General features: G+C 44.3%; 1 protein-coding gene across 3 annotated transcripts in view; it reads left to right on the forward strand.

Moving 5' to 3' along the window:
• Positions 1-18,657, forward strand: part of LOC147435949 (uncharacterized) — a 51,574-nt gene that overhangs the window by 19,778 nt on the left and 13,139 nt on the right. The window contains exon 8 of one of the 3 annotated variants that reach the window (XR_015185145.1): positions 9,262-9,470. The exons of the other annotated variants lie outside the window; for them this stretch is intronic. The gene's annotated coding sequence lies outside the window, so the exon portion shown is untranslated. The remainder of the gene's footprint in view (positions 1-9,261; positions 9,471-18,657) is intronic. 3 annotated transcript variants of the gene reach the window in all.

An 18,657-nucleotide genomic window follows, 5' to 3' on the forward strand; every position in this document is an offset into this window, starting at 1 on the left:
ACGGAATTCCAAGTAGCGCATCGCTCCCTTCCAGTGGCATTATATAGAACTCTTCTGTGTCTACATATGACTGAATATGCAGACGCATCTTTCCAATAATGGGAGTAACACACTCTGAGTGGCCAGGACATGCCAACCCTGCCTGTGCCGTGTACCCCATCTCTTCAGCTCTGATGCCCAGCTTCATAGCTAACTCTGGTGAGATAAAGTTTGCTTTGGCACCTGGATCAAAGAAGATGAGTGCTGTCTGATCTCTAACTTTACCCCATGCCCTGCATAACTCGCTGGCTTCTGTACTGGGCCTATCACCCACCATATCTGGCACCAAACCTGCCGTGGGTTTAGGCTTTTTGCATGTCTGGTCCTCTTTATAATTTGAGTCAGTTGGTCTTTTCCTTTGTGGACAATTTGTAGCAAAGTGACGAGGCTGCTCACATATAAAGCATTTGTTTTCAGCCATTAGGACCTTCTTTTCCTCGAGCGACTTGCGCACAAAAGGCTTCCTTTTCTGTTTCTTCGCCTGCGCTTCAGAAGTTCCGGCTGAATCCTTGTCTTTGGTGGCCTTTTCTGACCCCTGCGACGCTTCAGGGGCGGTTTTCACAAAGGGCTTCTTCGCTGAATTTTTCTTTTGCTGCCCTCCTTTCTCGTTGCTCGGAAACCCACTGTCCTTTCCTTTCAACAAGGCAAGACAAGTGTTAGTGACTTCCATAAGTTGGGTGAGGGTAGCCACTCTGTTCTTAGTACAATAATCGCGAAGCCCTTTAGGCAGCCCACAACAATACTTCTTTTCTATCTACTCTATCAATGGCACAAATCTGTAGGAGGTCACTGAGAGTAATGCTTTATAAAACCTTCGATTGTACTCCAACAAGCTCTTGCATGTAGCCGAAGTAAGCTGGTGCCAATCTGTCATGACGTCGACTTCAAATTCATTCGACAACCAAGCAAATGCAAATGTTTGCTTGAAAGTTGAAGTAGACCCAAATGGCGGGTGCCTGTCCTTGCATTAACAATGTCGTCCACCATGTAAGCACATTGTCCTTTAAGAAAGTGGCAGCTTTCCTGCCTTTAGAGGCCTCTGTAAAATTCCCTCCTGCATAAGGTGTATCAAACTGCTGGAGGAAAGTGAGAGCCTTTGCTTTATCCTCGAAGCCACTAAAAGTGCTGAACTTTACAGTTGCACCACCTTTTTTGTAAGCTTTCGGCTTTTCCAGTCCCCCCAAGTTGTCATAGGGAATAGTCTGCAACATGGGCACTCTAGTAGGCATCATCGACACATCTTGGCCATTAAAATTTTGCATCAGAGGTGCCATATCTGGGTGTTGTCCAAAAAAACCAACCATGCCAAAGGGAGCCTGTGGCACCCAAACTGGCCGTGGTTGCACTGAAAACCTTGCTACATGCCGATGCTACCATACATGGGGTTTGGCATCATGCCTTGCATACCCCCAAACATTGTTCCCGGCATGTACGGCTGACTTCTAGGCGCATAACTAGCCATACCCTGGAAGACAGATCCACCCCTGAATGTGGGTGGAAAAACTGGGTGCATAGCTTGTTATCCAGTTTCGTGTCCATTCAAGACAGCATGCGGGCTCTGAAAAATGGCGGGCTGAACTAGCATAACCTGTGAAATAGCCGTTCTAGCCACCTGTTCAAGGACGGGAGGAACCTGTTTTGGAGCCCTTGACTCCGCAACATGCGAGTGTTCCCTATCTTGCTGAGTCGCATGAAGTACTTGGGCTTGAGCCTCAACAAGCTTTGTTCGTGGTGTAGGTTGCCTATTTTGCTGTTGCATTGGTGGCGCTTGCAAACTCCATAAACCTTGGGTTATGCACTAGTTGCGAAAACACATTCACCGCGGCAACTAATTGAGTTTTGAACGCATCATCCTCAAGTTGCTGTTGAGCGCGCGGCGGTGTGTGCAAGTGATAGAGCACGCGAAGATGTGCAGGCCTTGAGGCTTGAAGCGGAGGCACTGTGCTGCAGAAGGGAAGCGCTAGCAGAACGAAGAGGGAGAGAGAGAGAGCTCACGTTTTTGGGGAAAACTCAATAAGTGAGTTTTGGGTTTTCCCACTTTTATTATAAGTGACCTTTAAAAAATGTACAAAAAGGGGTTATTTAGGCCTTTAACCCAACAACCTCCCACTTAAAGGCATAAATGACGCCTTTAACTTAACCAACTCCCACCAGTTGTATGCAATGCTCTTGTTGAGTCTTAGCAAGACTCTTGGTGAGAACATCTGCAGGGTTATCCTGTGAGTGAATCTTAGTCAAGGTGACTAGACCATCCTCCAATACCTGTCGTATGAAGTGAGTGAATCTTAGTCAAGGTGACTAGACCATCCTCCAATACCTGTCGTATGAAGTGGTATCGCACATCAATGTGCTTTGTCCGTGCATGAAACATGGCATTCTTGGCCAAATAGACAACACTCTGGCTATCACATCCCAAGACAGGAGTACTAGCAGGCATACCAAGCTCTTTTACAAGTCTGCCCAACCATATGGCCTCTTTAGAAGCCTCAGTGGCTGAAATATATTCAGCCTCAGTAGTACTCAATGCCACAATTTTTTGCAGTCGTGAACACCAAGAGACAGCACCACCAGCAATAGCAAACACATAGCCACTAGTGGACTTCCTGGTATCCAAGTCACCTGCCATATCTGCATCACAATAGCCCTACAACTTCAGGTCACTTTTGCCATAGCATATACACCGAGATTGTGTACCTGACAAGTATCTCAGAATGCATTTCACAGCTTCCCAATGTGCTTTGCCGGGATTGGACATGTATCTACTAACAACTCCCACCGCATGGGCAATGTCAGGACGAGTGGCAACCATAGCATACATAAGAGAACCACAAGCTGATGCATAAGGGATTCCCTTCATAGCATTCACTGCCACGTTATCCTTTGGGAAATCGGCTTTGCTAAGTTTTGTGTGTGGAGGTAAAGGTACTCCAAGTGACTTAGCTTCAACCATGTTAAACCTGTCAAGTACTTTAGCAATGTACTTTTCTTGAGATAAGAAGAGCAATTTCAGCTTTCTATCCCTCTTGATTCTCATGCCCAAGATGTGCTCAGCATCACCTAAATCCTTCATTGCAAAAGCTGAATTCAGCTGACGTTTAAGAGCATCAATGGTAGACTTATGCTTCCCAGCAATCAACATATCATCTACATATAGCACAAGGATTATAGGACTTCCATCATTATCCTTCTTTGTATACAAACAATGGTCTGAATGGTTGCGTTTAAAGCCTTGAGATAGCATAAAAGTATCAAACTTTTTGTACCACTGATGTGATGACTGCCTCAAACCATAGAGTGCTCTTCTTAGTTTGCATACAAGTTCCTTTCTATCAGGAACTACAAAACCCTCAGGTTGCTTCATGTAGATATCTTCTTCAATGTCACCATGAAGAAAAGCTGTTTTTACATCCATTTGATTCAATTCTAAGTCAAGCACTGCAGCGAGAGCAAAAAGGACACGCAATGTCGTAAGCTTTACAACAGGAGAAAAGATCTCTTGAAAGTCAATCCCCTCTCTCTGTGCATACCCTTTGGCAACTAACCTTGCTTTATACTTGGGCTTTCCATCAACACATTTGACCTTGTAAACCCATTTGTTAGGAAGAGCCTTTCTTCCTTTAGGCAATGGCACAAGATCCCAAGTATTGTTTGCATGCAAAGATTTGATTTCCTCTTGCATCACAAGCTCCCACTTACTGCTTAACTCACATGATTTTGCCTCTTTATATGTAAGAGGCTCACCCTCATCTGTCAACATAACATGACACGAGTAGACCTGCGTACCGAATGATCTACATTCTCAGGCACAGGTTTTACATCAGGAGGCAACTCATTTTCAGCATGCTCATGCTGTTGAAAATCATTTTCAGCCATGACAGGTGGCTGTCCATCCTCATTTGGAGCATCTAAATCATGTCCTACCTCTTCTGGCTCAAGGTTACCGGCTGATTATCAATTTCAGCTTGCGGTAATGCATCCTGAGGCTCTTTTTCAACATCAATAGGTGGCAAGAGAAGCTGAAATTTGACCGATTTCTTGTCAATTTCATAAGATGTAGCATTTTTCAGCAATTTAGCCTCATTGAACACTACATCTTGGCTGCGTACAACCTTCTTAAACTGAGGCAACCATATCCTGTAGCCCATTTCACCCTCTTCCCCATAACCTAGGAAGAGTCCTTGGATGGACTTGGCATCTAGCTTTGTCCTCAAGTCATTACGAACATGGACAAAAGCCTCGCAACCAAACACTCTCAAATGATCATAAGAGGCAGGTTTGCCAGACCAAACCTCCTGTGGAATGTCATTTTTTAGCGTACTGTTAGGAGAGCGATTGCATACATGAACTGCAGTTTTCAAAGCCTCTCCCCAAAACCCATGAGGGAGATTAACCGTGGACAACATGCAACGCACTCTCTCACATAAAGTACGGTTATACCTTTCAGCCACACCATTAGAAGATGGATTATAAGGGGCTATCAACTCCCTTTTAATCCCATATTCTTCGCAATAACGCTGAAATTCAGTAGACGTGTACCCTTTTGCGTGGTCACAAAAGCCTGAAACCTCTTAAATGCATTAAATGTCTCACTCTTATTCTTTAACAAATATGCCCAGCCTTTCCTAGTGCAATCATCAATGAATGTAACAAAGTATAATGCACCACTAAAAGACTTAACAGGCATTGAACATACATCGGAGTGAATTAAATCAAGAGCATTAGCTTTGCGCGAGACACCAGAATAATAAGAAGACTTCTTTTGTTTACCATACAAACAGTCATTACAAAATCCTAACTTGGTGCCCTTTACATCAACCTTCTTCAAAGAGGAGAGCACATCAAGTCCCTTTTGGCTCATATGGCCAAGTCTTTTGTGCCACAACTCCAAATGAGAAGCAACTTCGGCCATTGCAAGAAACTTGCCAGGCAAAGCTTTGCCATGTAAATAGTACAATGTACCACTCTTGCATCCCTTGACAATGAGCATTGATCTCTTAAGCAACTTCCATGAATCCCCAACAAAAATGGTTGTATAACCCTGTGCATCCATCTGGCCAACAGACAATAGACTCTTCTTGATGCCTGGTACATACCTTACATCTTTAAGCATAAACTCTTGGCCATTGTTTAATGCCAAGCGCACAGTGCCCATTCCTTCAATGTCACAAGCATGGTTATCCCCAAGGTAAACCTTGCCATACTTGCCTGCATGATAAGAAGCAAAACACTCCACAGATGGAGTCACATGAAATGAGGCACCCGAGTCTACTATCCAAGATCGTGTAAGGCCATCATTTGCACTTAGCAATGCATCAATGACATCTCTACGTGAGATAAGCATGCCTTTTGCATTTGCTATAACAAAATCTGAGGGGCATGAAGCTGCAACCAAGATCTCCTCACTGTCGGATAACTCTGTGATAACCACACTAGAGGATACATTGACAGTCTCCGAATCCTTGGAGGAGGTACCTGCTGATTTTTCCCCTTTCTTATCCTCTGTCTTCTTCTTCTCCTGTGATTCCTTCGTTCTTTCCTGCTCTTTCTTGAAATACCCGCAATCTGGCTTCTTATGGCCTTTTCTGCCACACTGGTAACAAGTCACATCCTTATCCCTAGACTTGCTTTTGCTCCTGTTTTGAGTCTTGGTACCTGTATTTTGCTTCTGACTTCTGCCTCTTGCATTGTAAGCAGAACTGCCACCTTCCCCACCACTAGACTTGCGTCTAATTTCCTCATTTAAGATAGAGCCTCGCACTCCAACTTGTCATCAAAAGGTTGAAGCCCAGTATCCTGTAGCTGACTCATAACACTGGTGAAAGCACTTAAGTGCTCAGAAGCCGACTTGGCTTCGTCAAGCATCATGTTCACCAGTTTGCGCATCAAATGCACCTGATTCACAGGGGTGGCATTCTCATAAGTAGCCTCCAACTTATGCCAAATTGCATGTGCAGTGTCCAAACCCTTTATGTCCACCAGAATGTCATCGGTCACAGCCATTTTGATATAGACCTTTGCCCTCTTGTTGAGCTTGGCCCTTTCCTCATCTGGCATATCCTCAAACTTTACAGCCAAAAGGGCGTCCTCACAATCCTTGAGGAACAAAATCCCCTGCATCCTGTCCTGCCAATAGGTCGAAACCTGTACCGTCAAATCGCTTGATTTCCATCAAGCTCTTGGCATCAGACGACGAGGAAGTAGAGGCCATTTGCACGGATAAAAATGCAGCAGAAAGTGTCTACACAAAATCTGAAAATTTCCAGTGATCACAATGTACAGCACGTTGCATACAATGTGCTGAAAATTTCAGCAATTAACAAGTATCCCCAATGCGTACTTGCATAAACCCACAAAAGGCGTACATAAACCTCAATTTGTGTACATAAAAACAGTCCAATTCTGAATTTTCTGCAAATTTACTGTTTTGGCGCATCATTTTGCATCAAATGGACCTGTTTTGAGTGGAAAAAGCAAGGGGCATTCACGGGAATCGATTTAGAACACCTGCGTTTTGCTGTTTTGACCTGTAATTTTTTGGTTTTTACCTGTTTTGACCTAATTTCAGCTTGTTTTAGGCTGTTTTGGAAACCCTAATCACCCTATGTGACACCGGAAGCAAGGGGCTTCGCGATGAAAGCGGAAATTTGACGCGAGAGAAGCCTTTCGCCTGCTGTCGAGCCACCTGCGCAAAGCTTCTGAAACCCTAATCTGGCTCTGATACCAGTTGTTGAGCGCGCGGCGGTGTGTGCAAGTGATAGAGCACGCGAAGATGTGCAGGCCTTGAGGCTTGAAGTGGAGGCACTGTGCTGCAGATGGGAAGCGCTAGCAGAACGAAGAGGGAGAGAGAGAGAGCTCACGTTTTTGGGAAAAACTCAATAAGTGAATTTTGGGTCACTTTTATTATAAGTGACCTTTAAAAAATGTGTCCAGGTTCAGAACCTGGACAAAGTATAAAAATCTACAAAAAGGGGTTATTTAGGCCTTTAACCCAACAGTTGCTCAGTCATAAAGCCCTGTACTACTGGAGGGACATTCACATCAACTGGAGGTACAGATTGATGTGGCCGTGAGCTCTAGTCAATCTCAAACACCATAGGAATTTCCTGTCTGTCATTTGAAGAGGAACCCTCTTCCATAATGCCCTTCCCTTTGTCGGCGATAGTGTAATCCCGCGTTCCTGTACTCTGTGTCTTTACCCAAAACAACCGAGGCTCACTTCTTAAGGAAAAAGTGATTGATGTCCCGGCAACGGAACCTTGTAACCGGCCCGTAGGGCGGTAGGCTTTGGCTTTCACCCGAAATTCTTTACTTTAGACACACAGAGAGAGAGAGAGAGAGAGAGAGAGAGAGAGAGAGAGAGAGAGAGAACTTTGCAAAAGGAACCTGCGATGGGAATTAACACTTATGCAGACACATGGCTTGGAAGCTAGAATGCCCCGAGCAGACGTCGACAACCTGTAGGCCTTAAAATTGGCGCTCCTTTCGGTATTTTTTTATATATTAACAGAGGGAATGAAACCCGGGATTTCCTACGAGCTGTCCCGCATAATCCGGGCTGAAATTTACCTGTTCTGGCCCAATTTCGGCAGCCTAACTGTACTAGGACGCTTCACAGATAGTATCCCCACACAATAGATGACTTTAACGATGCATACAAACACTTTGCAAAACCTGGCGAGAATCTGCAGCATGCTGAATTCTCTGTTTTCTGCTTTGAAAATGCGCCAAATTACCTCTACAACGGTCTCCTCGCGTCCCCGGACCTCCTGGGGGTATTAGGGATCGTTAAGGACCGAAACCCTAAACCTGAAAAAATACACAGCAAGCTGTAATTCCCTGTTTTTTGGGCTCCGTTTCGCGAGCTGGTCGCATCCGTAGCAAGTCCTTGAGCTCCCGCACCTGTAGGGCTACTTGTCCTTTGAAGCGGACGAGATTTCTCACGTGAAACCTCTCGGAATTCACTCGTACCTGTGGAGGATTAGCAACTAGCTAATCCAGTACTTGTGCAAGAGGCTCTTGCCTCGGCAATCGCGCATGAATCCACACAACTGTACATCAATGAAGAGTCGTCTTGCGGGGCATCACATAACTGCACGTAGGGGGGAGAGAGAGCAATGTGTTGTGTGCAGGTCATCACTCCTAGCACCACACTGTACATAGAGTGGAAAGGAAGCACTCCATAACTCTTAATCTGTGACAGTTCTTGCAAAAATGAGCCTTCTCTCTCTAAATTCAGCGCCACTTCTTCATGCACGAGGAAAGTAATGACGCGAACACATTTCACGGCCCAAAATAGCAGTTCCCTAAATTTTAGGGGATGCTTCTGTTGGACCCCCACTGTTCTTTTGACCATCTATCCTCATTGGGACCGCATCCAAAAGTGCAATGTGGCCCAACTGTCGGATACTTTCTGTTGGTGATCCCCCCTTGACTTTATGCCTTTATTGAGTTCACTTCCTAGTATTCACCAACTTGCTAAGTGCGACGAGGGGACCTACATGACCTTGGAGTGAGCCTAGACATCCTCTTACTATACGAATTCTAGTGCTGACCAACTTCCCGTCTGCGGGTGAAACTACCGTTCACATTGGCCATACAATGTCGGACCATTTGCAACTTCATAAAGAGGGTCTCAAAAATAAAACAAAAATTATTGGAAAGAAACCAACAACTAAGGTAAGTAGTTGCCACGTCCTCGTGACATAGTTAACAGTTGCCACGTCCTCGTGACAATTACTCCGCTTCTTTGTCACAGATTATTTGGATGGAGTAAAGACACTGATTTCCCTTTGGACTTCAAGGATACTGATGTGTTGACAGTATTCTGTTGGATGACTTCATAAAAGAAGTACTTCGAACTGGGATTCATGGAAATGATTACTTGCACATGACAGTGCTTGAGTGGAATGATTGACGAAATTACTGCAGCAAATTCGGTCTTGAAAATCTCTATAGACATGATATCAATAAGGATTAGTTAATTCGACATCAGTGAGATCCGGGATAGATCTAGATACGATTACTAAACACGTTGCTAACAGTCATGGTCTGAGATTTGAAATGAGTTTTTTTGTGATTGATTTGATTTGACATGTGACATGATGTGATGTGATATGTGTGACTGTCGTCTTTGTACAAGTGCTTGATTTGTGTCATCTAGTGCGTCGGTACTTAGAGTCGGTGTCTACTGAATTGGTTTATGACTTATGTCTGATTTTGCAGGCGTAATCAAGGGTAATTACAATTCTTTGGCGATTACAATTCTTTCGAGAGGGGGGTATGCAATATGATGACGTGGCATGACCACCGAATAGAAATGTTGACATGGCAGAGGACAATCTAGACTTGATGACATGGCAGAGAGCTATTCGGACAGGCTTGCAGCAGTACGCAATCCCGCAAAACATGATGGCAAGCTAACGTGGCAGATTGTACGGATTTCCGCATTTCATGTTGGCTGCTAACGTGGCAAGGCTGTATGGATTTTCGCAATTTGTGCTGATGTGTTTTGAGTGTTTTTGACCCAATTGCTTTTGGAACTGCTTGCTTTTGGGTTTAATTGCTTTTGGGGCTCTACTTTTGGCATCCCTTGTAAGAATAAAAGGAGCCCAAGGGCCTCACTCTTCAGAGCATCTGGACGGAGAGTCTAAGAGCCGAGGACCCGCGAGAGTTGTATTTTGTTTAAGCATTAATATAAAAGAGATACTGAAGGGGGCGCCAGTCTTTGGGGCCAATCTCTCTGGGCACGGAATTACGCCAGGCCATGTTGACTCAATTGAATTGTGGTTTTTTTAAAGTTTTGAGGAATTTAAAGGATTCTCTCGTGTGTTGTGTTGGATTCCCAGCTTGGGATACCCAAGCCTGCGACAAACTCAAAATAACTGAACCTAGAAGAGCTAAGAATATTTGGTGATGGGGCCTCCCAACTTCAAGGACACTGACCGAGGGGCCTAAAACCCTAAAAATACAAAAGCTTGAACTCTTGCTGGTGGATTTTCATAAATAGCACTTATTGATGATGCGGCAGATTGTACAGATTTTCACGATTTGTGTTGGCTATTTTGGGTAGTTTTTAGCGTAAGCTTTTAAGAGCAGAGGCTTTTGGTGTCAAGTGCTTTTATAACTGATGCTTTTGGGGCTCATCGTTTGGCCATCCCTTCTATTGTTTATAAGGACCTGTGGGGCCTCACTCTTGAGAGTATTTGGGTGTAGAGTCTCCGATAGAGTTGGACCCTCCGGAGTTGTACCTTTCCAAAGCAATAATAAAGAAATACCAAAAGGGACGCCAATCTTTAGGGCCAGTGCATCTGGGGACGGGATTGCACCGTTCCATGTCAACTCTCCTCTTCTTTTTCTCTGTCTATTCAAGTTCGTTTATTTGCAGATTTTGTTTGTGTGTTGCTATTGATATCTCGTTTGGAGTGTCCAAGCCTGTAACTGTGGTATTAGAGCTCAAAAATGATTCGTCTCCTACAGAGGATCCGATTCTTTCTGCAGCATATATGGGATCTCGTGGAGAATCCCTCCGATGGTTAGTATGCGAAGAGATGAAGAAAAGCTAACTCCCAACGGGGAAACAAAGGAAACCAATAGAGTTTTGACAAATTTTCGGCGGGGTATCTTGACAGAGCAGAGCCAAAACGCTAATTGCACATTGATATGTGCATGAAAGATTGATTGAGTACTCCAAGGACCCGAAACAAGTGAATTACTTGAAGAATTACCCGCTTTACGAGATTCACTCTAGATGGCGAGAGGCTGTTTATTCTCCTCACAAGTCGATAACGAAGCAGAAAGAAATGTCGAGTGCGGAAAAGGAGAAACTGTAATTGTAGAAAGAGTTTGACAAAGCTCTTCAAAAGAACACAAACAAGTAGATGAAAATCTCAAAGCACTCTTGGAAGAAGAGGTAATCTGCGGGTCTCTCCGGTTATCTGGGTCGGAAATCGACTTTTGAGGCGATAAGCAGATCCAAAAGGTGTGTTCGTTTCAAGGATAACGTAGATTTTTCTTCGTCTTTGAAGAGTTTTGTCAGTTCGTCTTCTTCTAATTCCAAAGAAGATGAGAAACAGCGGAAGAAGCGGAGAAAAAGTAAGAAAAGCATATTCTTGAAAAAGTCTAGCATGCACTGGAAGCCATCTAGCAGTTCAGAGGAGGAGACCTCATCCTTTGTTGACAGTTCAGACAATGAGAAAAAGAACAAAAAGACCAAAGAGTTCAAGGATGTGGATGAAGCAATCAAGTTTGATACATTTTCAAGGTACCAGGACACCCATCGAGCCCTTGAATTCATACAACAGTTTGACATTGCCTTCTCAAGAGGTCGTTTCTTGCAACGCTCCAAGGTAGGAAGGGCTGTCTCTTATTTGAAAGGAAACGCATAGACATGGTGGTCTACTCTGTTGCTGCACAAAGAAGCACCTAAAAAGTGGGTAAAACTCAAGAAAGTGGTTGTTGCTTGAATAACGAAAGAATATAAGAATATGTCATCACGGCTTGACATCATGTGAGAATGAATAAGCAAGACGTTTTGGATGACTATTGCCAGAGGTTTTGGGATACCTATTTGCTTGTGTCCTCGCTGCGGAGAATCACTTTGAAGGACCAGATTGAGCGGTACTGTTGTGGATTGCCAAAAGAGATTTGACGGTATTGTGTGCAAAAAGAAGTTCGACTCCACTCATAGACTTATGGGACATGCCAATAAAGGTTTTGGTATGCATGTCGGCTCATGGACCTATCTCACTGGTCCATCTCTTCCAAGGAAAAGAAACAACGAAGAGAGCCGGATGATACTTCATTATAGAATTTTGAAGAAGTAAGGGAATTAGCTGATAATTCATCAGAGTGTTCTGAAGAAGCAAGGGAATCAGATGATGGTTTATCAAAGAATTCCGACTATTTAGATTGAGGTGCCGGTGGACAGGAGGCCAGTAGGGCTACCAACAGGTTATAGGGCACAAGAAAAGAATAGAAAGGTAAGGTAGGTCCACCGGATAATTTGGTCAAGGGTATTTTCTAGCTCTCGATGCAAAGTGGATGGGGGAAGAGAAGCTTGCAGATTCTCTTTAATTTTGAGTTGTACCTTGAAGCTTTTGAATTATTAGCAGTGTCTATGCCAAAAGTTACTGATGAGTCAGCAGGTTGAACCTGGTGCGGTGCGGATTGCACAAGAGGGGAGCCGCCACACTCCTTTGTCACAGATTGTCTAGATCGAATAAAGTCATTAATTTCTCCTTGAGATTTTAGGGGTATTGACGGGTTGACAATATTTTGCAGAATGACTTTATGAAAATATGTACATTGAATTGGAATTTTTTTAGAATTAAACATGCTCTTTTACTCTGATAGTAGCGAGATTTAGTAGATCAAGACACTCATGAAAAGGTCAGTGTGGTTTGGATGTGATTGCTAAATGTTTGACAATGATCATGATTTGTATTTGAGAACCTCGATGGAAATGTGATCGATCAATCATTGATGTCTTTGTGAAAGTGTTGGATTTGTGGAAGTTGGTGACGTGGTGTGCTCAAATGGAAGGACTGATCGAAAGGACAAGAGGTTAGAGTTTAAAAACTCTTACCCAAATTGAACCCATAAGAACTATGAAGATACGGCCATGGGGCCTAAGGGGTTAAAGTTTATAAACCTAACCCCTATCGGCTTGAAGGACACTAGTCGAGGGATCTAAAACCCTAAAATGACAGAAGCTTGAAGTTTGGCTGGATTTACGCAAATTTCACTGATTGGTGACGTGGCATGTTGTACAGATTTTTGCGATGTGCTGGCTGTTTTAGGCTGCTTTTAATGCAAGCTTTTGGTGTCAAGTGCTTTTAGAATTGATCCTTTTGGGGCTTTGTTTTTGGCATCCCTTGTATCGTTTATAAGGACCCTTGGGGCCTCACTTTACAGAGCATTTGGATGCAAAGTCTTGGAGAGAGTTGCACCCTCCGGAGTCGTAACTTTGCGAAGCAATAATAAAGAAATACCGGAAGGGGTGCTAGTCTTTGGGCTAGTGCATCTGGAAAGGGAACTTCACTGTTCCGTGTCGACTCTCCTCTTCTCTCTCTTTTTCTATGTAAGTTCAGCTATTTGCAGATTTTGTTTGTGTGTTGCTATTGATTTCTCGCTTGGAGTGTCCAAGCCTGTAACATAGTTTCTGCTGAAGACTCCGATTTCAGCAAAAGACATTTCCTCCAGTAATGACGCTTCTCATCACAATGATTGCAATGTCAGTGGGCTTTCAAATCTTCCCACTCTACATTGGTCTTTGAAGAACCTGGCGCACTATGTCTAACCATCTGTTTTCCTTGGAATTTCCAGCCAAAGTCTTGGTTGTATCAGGAGTTCTTGCTCTACCTTGGGTTCTGAAGTGCTTCTCTTGATCCGATACCATCGGCTCTGCTGCTGGTAATGAGCCTAGGATTATGTCCCATATATTTTTAAAAATTGAAATGTCTACTATATGATTGTTAGGTGCAGCGTAAGTGTTTAAGTTTAGCTCGGATTTAGTACTCCACACAAACCAAGGTTGTACCGTACATACGTACGGATTGGATCCGTGCAGTACAGATCCGTACTGTACGGATTCAATCCGTGCTTTTTTTTGTTTGTTTGTTTGTTTTTTTTTGGGTGGTGGTGGTGGTTTCTCCCTCCTCTTAAGTTCCGTTGCTATTATTGACATGTTGTATTGTGTCCCAAGTTCGTATTATGGACCATAGTAGGTCACTTGATTGATGTTGGATGCCATATAGACATATAGAGTGATATATTTGTAGGCTTCTCTCTGAATTTCCTATTTTCTTCCTAATTTCTAAGGGATTTTTACCAATAGTGCGTATTTTTACGTACCTTAAACCTCAATCCATACAGGATTGTGTACCTTACGTACCAAATACGTACAGAATTTTACGTTTGGTTCCACCTTGACACAAACACAAGGGACACTTTACTTCACTTGAAAGAACTGAACTGAATTGAATGAAAAGAGAGAGAAAAGAGAGACACAAGAGAGAGAAAAGAGACAACACCAAATGTCGGGTCCCAAACCCTCAAGGGCCCCCTTGCTTTGTTGCCAGAGCAAGTACTTTCTTTATTCTTGCACAACGCTGGTACAATGACTAAGTGCTAAGATGCTGATGCTAATGGGTATTGATGCTACTGATGTTGAGTACTGCTGAAATACTGAAGGGTACTGAAGGTACTGGGGTACTGAGGGGTACTACGGGGTACTGAAGGTATTGATGGGTACTAAGGGGTTCTGAGGTACCGATGGGTTCTATGTCGACGATGACAAGGTACTGATGGGTTCTATGTCGGCGACGACGATGATGACGACTACGAGGAGGAGGTATTGAGGGGTTCTATGTCGAGGACGACGACGAGGTACTGAGGGGTTCTATGACGACGACGACGACGGTGCTGACGACGACGACAATGAGGTACTGAGGGGTACTGAGAGTCCTTATGCTGAGCTAGGTAGGAGCCAAGCCACAACACAAAAGGTACTAGGTGCTGCAATACTGTGTCGGCGACGATGACGAAGCTATGGCTGAATGCCGAAAACTGCTAGCGATGTCAATGGCTAGGGTCTGCAACCATGACGAGGCTAGGGCTAAAATCTGGTGGCGATCATGGCCTGAAAACGCTAGCTGTTCTGGCTGAAACTCTGGTCTTTCTGGGCTGAAAACACGGGTGAGAAAAGGCTGAAAATGCGGGGTGCTGGCCTACGATCCGAATTTGCAGGTTCTTGTGCTGCTGCTGCCTCTTCTGGCCAATCCTAGTGCCAAAAGGCTTGCCTTTATAGGTGCTGAAATCTGGGTCGAGCAAGCTACAATTCAGCCCCCACGACCTTGCTTATAAATTGCTGAAAATCACTTATTCATAAGTGCCAACTAAGAGGTGGTTCACATGCAGTACTTGTCTACATGTTGAAATGCTGTACTGTGCAAGAGAGGGTATGCAACTATGACTGGCCTGGACATGCACGTCCTGCTAGAGGCTGACAAAGGTGCCAGGCTAGGTCCTAAGCTAAGACTCATGCTAGACTGTAGCAGAAGCATGCCCATGTAGCGCAAGTAAAGTGCGCACGTGACATCTCTCCGGTTAAAGGTGAGGCATAACTGCTGAACTTCTATCTATGGATGCTTTTTGGACTTCTGATGTTGATTGCTTCTGATACTTGTGGATGCATAACCGATGAATATTCCTCCAAACGGGTCGATACTACGGATGTAGATCGGCTGTGATGTAAACACCGACCACACGAGTTACTAGGTAGCCTTATTACTGTCACAGAATACCAGCCTTGGTGCTGACTCTGCCTTGCGAGCAAGTACTACCACTCGAATAGTCCTGTCATGAAAACATTGCAGGTGAAGTTGAAAGGCAAGGGTGCTTGGAGGTATTCCCAATGGTCGCTGGTTGACGGAAGTAGATGCAATGTCACGTGACACATCCAACCCTATGTGTCCGTGGACAAGCTACAACATGGTCAGGGTTCGGTTCAGTCAAGTCAGTCTAGATTAGAAGTGATCTGACACTTTTGTGAGTCTATTCGTAGACCGTGCATGCCGAGTCACTTAGCATAGATGCATATCCTCTGGTTGCACACAGCATGATAATCAATATTCCCATCAGAATCCATTAGAATCAGTTAGGGGCTTCTTTCCAGTGCATTTAGCCTATTTGCCATATTTTTGACATTTTTCACTTATTAATTTAAGTGACTTTCCAACAAAAGTAGGTAGGGCAATTTTGCTAAGAAAATATATAAGCAAACCATAGCTAGCACTATATGGCACAAGAGGCAGCAGGAGCACCTTGCTCACCAAGCAACTTCTCAGCAAGACTCCTCCCTGGGCAGGAGACTTAGCGTTTTCAGCCAAGGACAGCCAGCGTTTTTTCTCCATTGCAGATCAGCCCCAGCATTTTGCATTGCAGACCAACCCGGCGACAGCAAGACACCGCAGAAGCCTAGGGTTTTTGCAGAAGCATAGATTTTCAGCCCTAGCGTTTTTGATTTGCAGATCAACCGTAGCGTTTTGCAGATTCTCTGTGACGGAAACTCAAGAACCATCAGCGTTTTTAGTTTTCAGCAGTTAGCACCTGCAGATCAAGTTCCGAACCTCGCAGATCTCACCTTCCCGCAGCAGTTCCTCGCCGCACGGTCAGTTTTCGCAAGGTTTACAGTTTCAGCCAGGAAAACACAGATTTCAGCATCTGCGTTTTCAGCGCATCGTCGTCGCATCATTGTCATCGACATAATTCAGCAGATAGAAGATTAGCAGATTTCAGCCCATAGCGTTTTTGGACAGCAGTAGAAAGATTGCAGATTTCAGCCCTTGGGTCGTCATCACCGTCGTCATCGCCGACATAGCCTAGACTTGCATCAGTCTCATGCATTCCATTGTACCAAATTGTGCGATCATAAGTAGACCACTCTCGCCGACGAGAGTGGAGCCTTCGGAGGAGGGTTTTACATCTCTGGTGTCGTATCTCTCTTCTCTCTCTATCTCTTAGTCTCATACACTTGCACGCACAGTGTCCACTCACTTTATCATAGCATTCTCTCATTAAGAACGGAAGGCTTTCCCTTCCATAAGAACAAAAGGAACCTTGAGCACAGTTCCGAGCACTCATCTTGAGCAAAGCGCAAACATTCATTCCGCTGCACCTAACATTGGTATCAGAGCTTTGGCAGTGTTCTGTATCACTCAAGGAAAGAACCACAAGAACCACATAATTTTTTTTACTTGTTGCGGTCGCATGAACCCAAGTTCGCTTGGGCGTGTCGATTCCTAATCGTGTTTTTGAAGAGTGACAGGAATCCCTGGAAAGAAGGGCTTGTCTAGCCTCCCCTTGTGTCTCTTTTCACTCATTGAGAGCGGACCGTGCACTTAGCGGCCGGCCAATCAACGTGAGGTGGGAAAAAGCAACCTTGGTGTGAGCGCAAGGCTGCCAAGAGGTGCGCCCGCGGAAAGGAGTAGAACTCAAGTGAAGAGAATATCCTTCTCAAACACGGTTTGCAAGCGAAAGAAAACCTCAAGAACCTCAAGAACCCAAGACCCGCAAGAACCCAAGTTCCTCGTGAACTTAAGAACCCAAGACCCCCAAGAACCCAAGTTCCTCGTGAACTTAAGAACCCAAGACCCCCAAGAACCCAACACCCCAAGAACCACAAGAACCCACGACTTCTGTGGATGGTCATCACTCGAAGCGGAATGGATACTTCGCTTGGAGGTGATGAGCATGAGAGAGGCGAAGAAGAATTTTCCCCACCAGGAGGTTTTTTCGACCCTCTCCCTTTCCCATCTACGACAAAGATTGCACTAACTCCTATGAAGGAGTTGCTGCAGTTGTTTATGGACAAGAAGTTAGACCAAAAAGCAGAAATAGAGCATGAACACGAAGAAAGGATGGCAGCCATAGAGCGTCAATACACAGAAAGAGTGGCAGCCATACTTCGCGCGAGCAAAGCAAGACAAGAACAGAGCGACCAACGCATGAAAGAGTTCTTGCGACTTTTTTCTCAAGTGCAGGCACTGATGCAAGAGATTCGGGAAAAGGAGATTCTCTCAGTCTCTTCTTCTCCACAGCATGATACACAGGATTTGCATGATGATAAGCATGATGATGATTTGATTGACAATGATTTGCATGATGATTTGAATGATAATGATAAGCATGATGATTTGCATGGTCAAGATGTGATTTCTCACATGCATGATGATTTGCATGAAGATGATGTGATTATTCACAAGAATGATGTGTTAGTGGATGCTTTTTCTAGCGACACTAACCTCGTTGTAGATTTGATCAATCACGAAGAACCGATCTTGGCTTTCGAGTCAAGGTCCAAAGAACCCCCATAGGACGATTCGATCATTCAGGAAGAACCGATCTTGGCTCTCGAGCCTAGGTCCAAAGAACCCTCACAGGAAGCATTATGTGTTCGCATGATTGATACGCATGCATTGTTCGAATGTTTCATTCGTGATCGTTTCCTGTATTTTAGTCAGCATCGTTATGTGATCCCTTTTCCTAGGCATGACATATTGTACGTTGAACACGTTTCATTCATGAATGAGCACGGATGTATGTGGATTGTCATGAAAAGCAGAAGAGTATGTATGTCAGGAAGTCACAGTCCATGTCTCTTCCTTGGCATGACACAGTTTCCGAACGAGCACATGAAAGTATGAGCACCAAGCATGGGCATTTCCCTTGTGAATTGCCACAGTTGATTGCTCTAGATCAAAAGAGAAAGATTCGCTCTCATTGTTTACATTGTGTTTGATGAACGGGTTGTCACTCCGTCTCTATGTTCATCTACATTGCATACACAGTCTTTAGTGAAGACAAGATTTTTTCCACTCACTTTACATGGAATAGGTATCTTCATGGTTTTGTGTTGGAAGTGGTTTCAGGAATTTTCAGCCATGGAGATTCTTGAAGAAGAAGGAAGCATGACTCTCAACAAAGATGAAGCATCGAAGGAGCCACAAAAGACTTTGTGTCGCTTTCGGCGCGGCCCAAAGAAGCAAGCGTTGCAGACCTTTATGAAGTTCAAGTACCGCACGACCCACACATCAGAGTGGGCCGGCGAAGAGTCCCTTC

This window comes from Adiantum capillus-veneris, chromosome 18, assembly GCF_014529385.1.
Source record: "Adiantum capillus-veneris isolate H3 chromosome 18, ASM1452938v2, whole genome shotgun sequence".
Lineage (NCBI taxonomy): Eukaryota > Viridiplantae > Streptophyta > Polypodiopsida > Polypodiales > Pteridaceae > Adiantum > Adiantum capillus-veneris.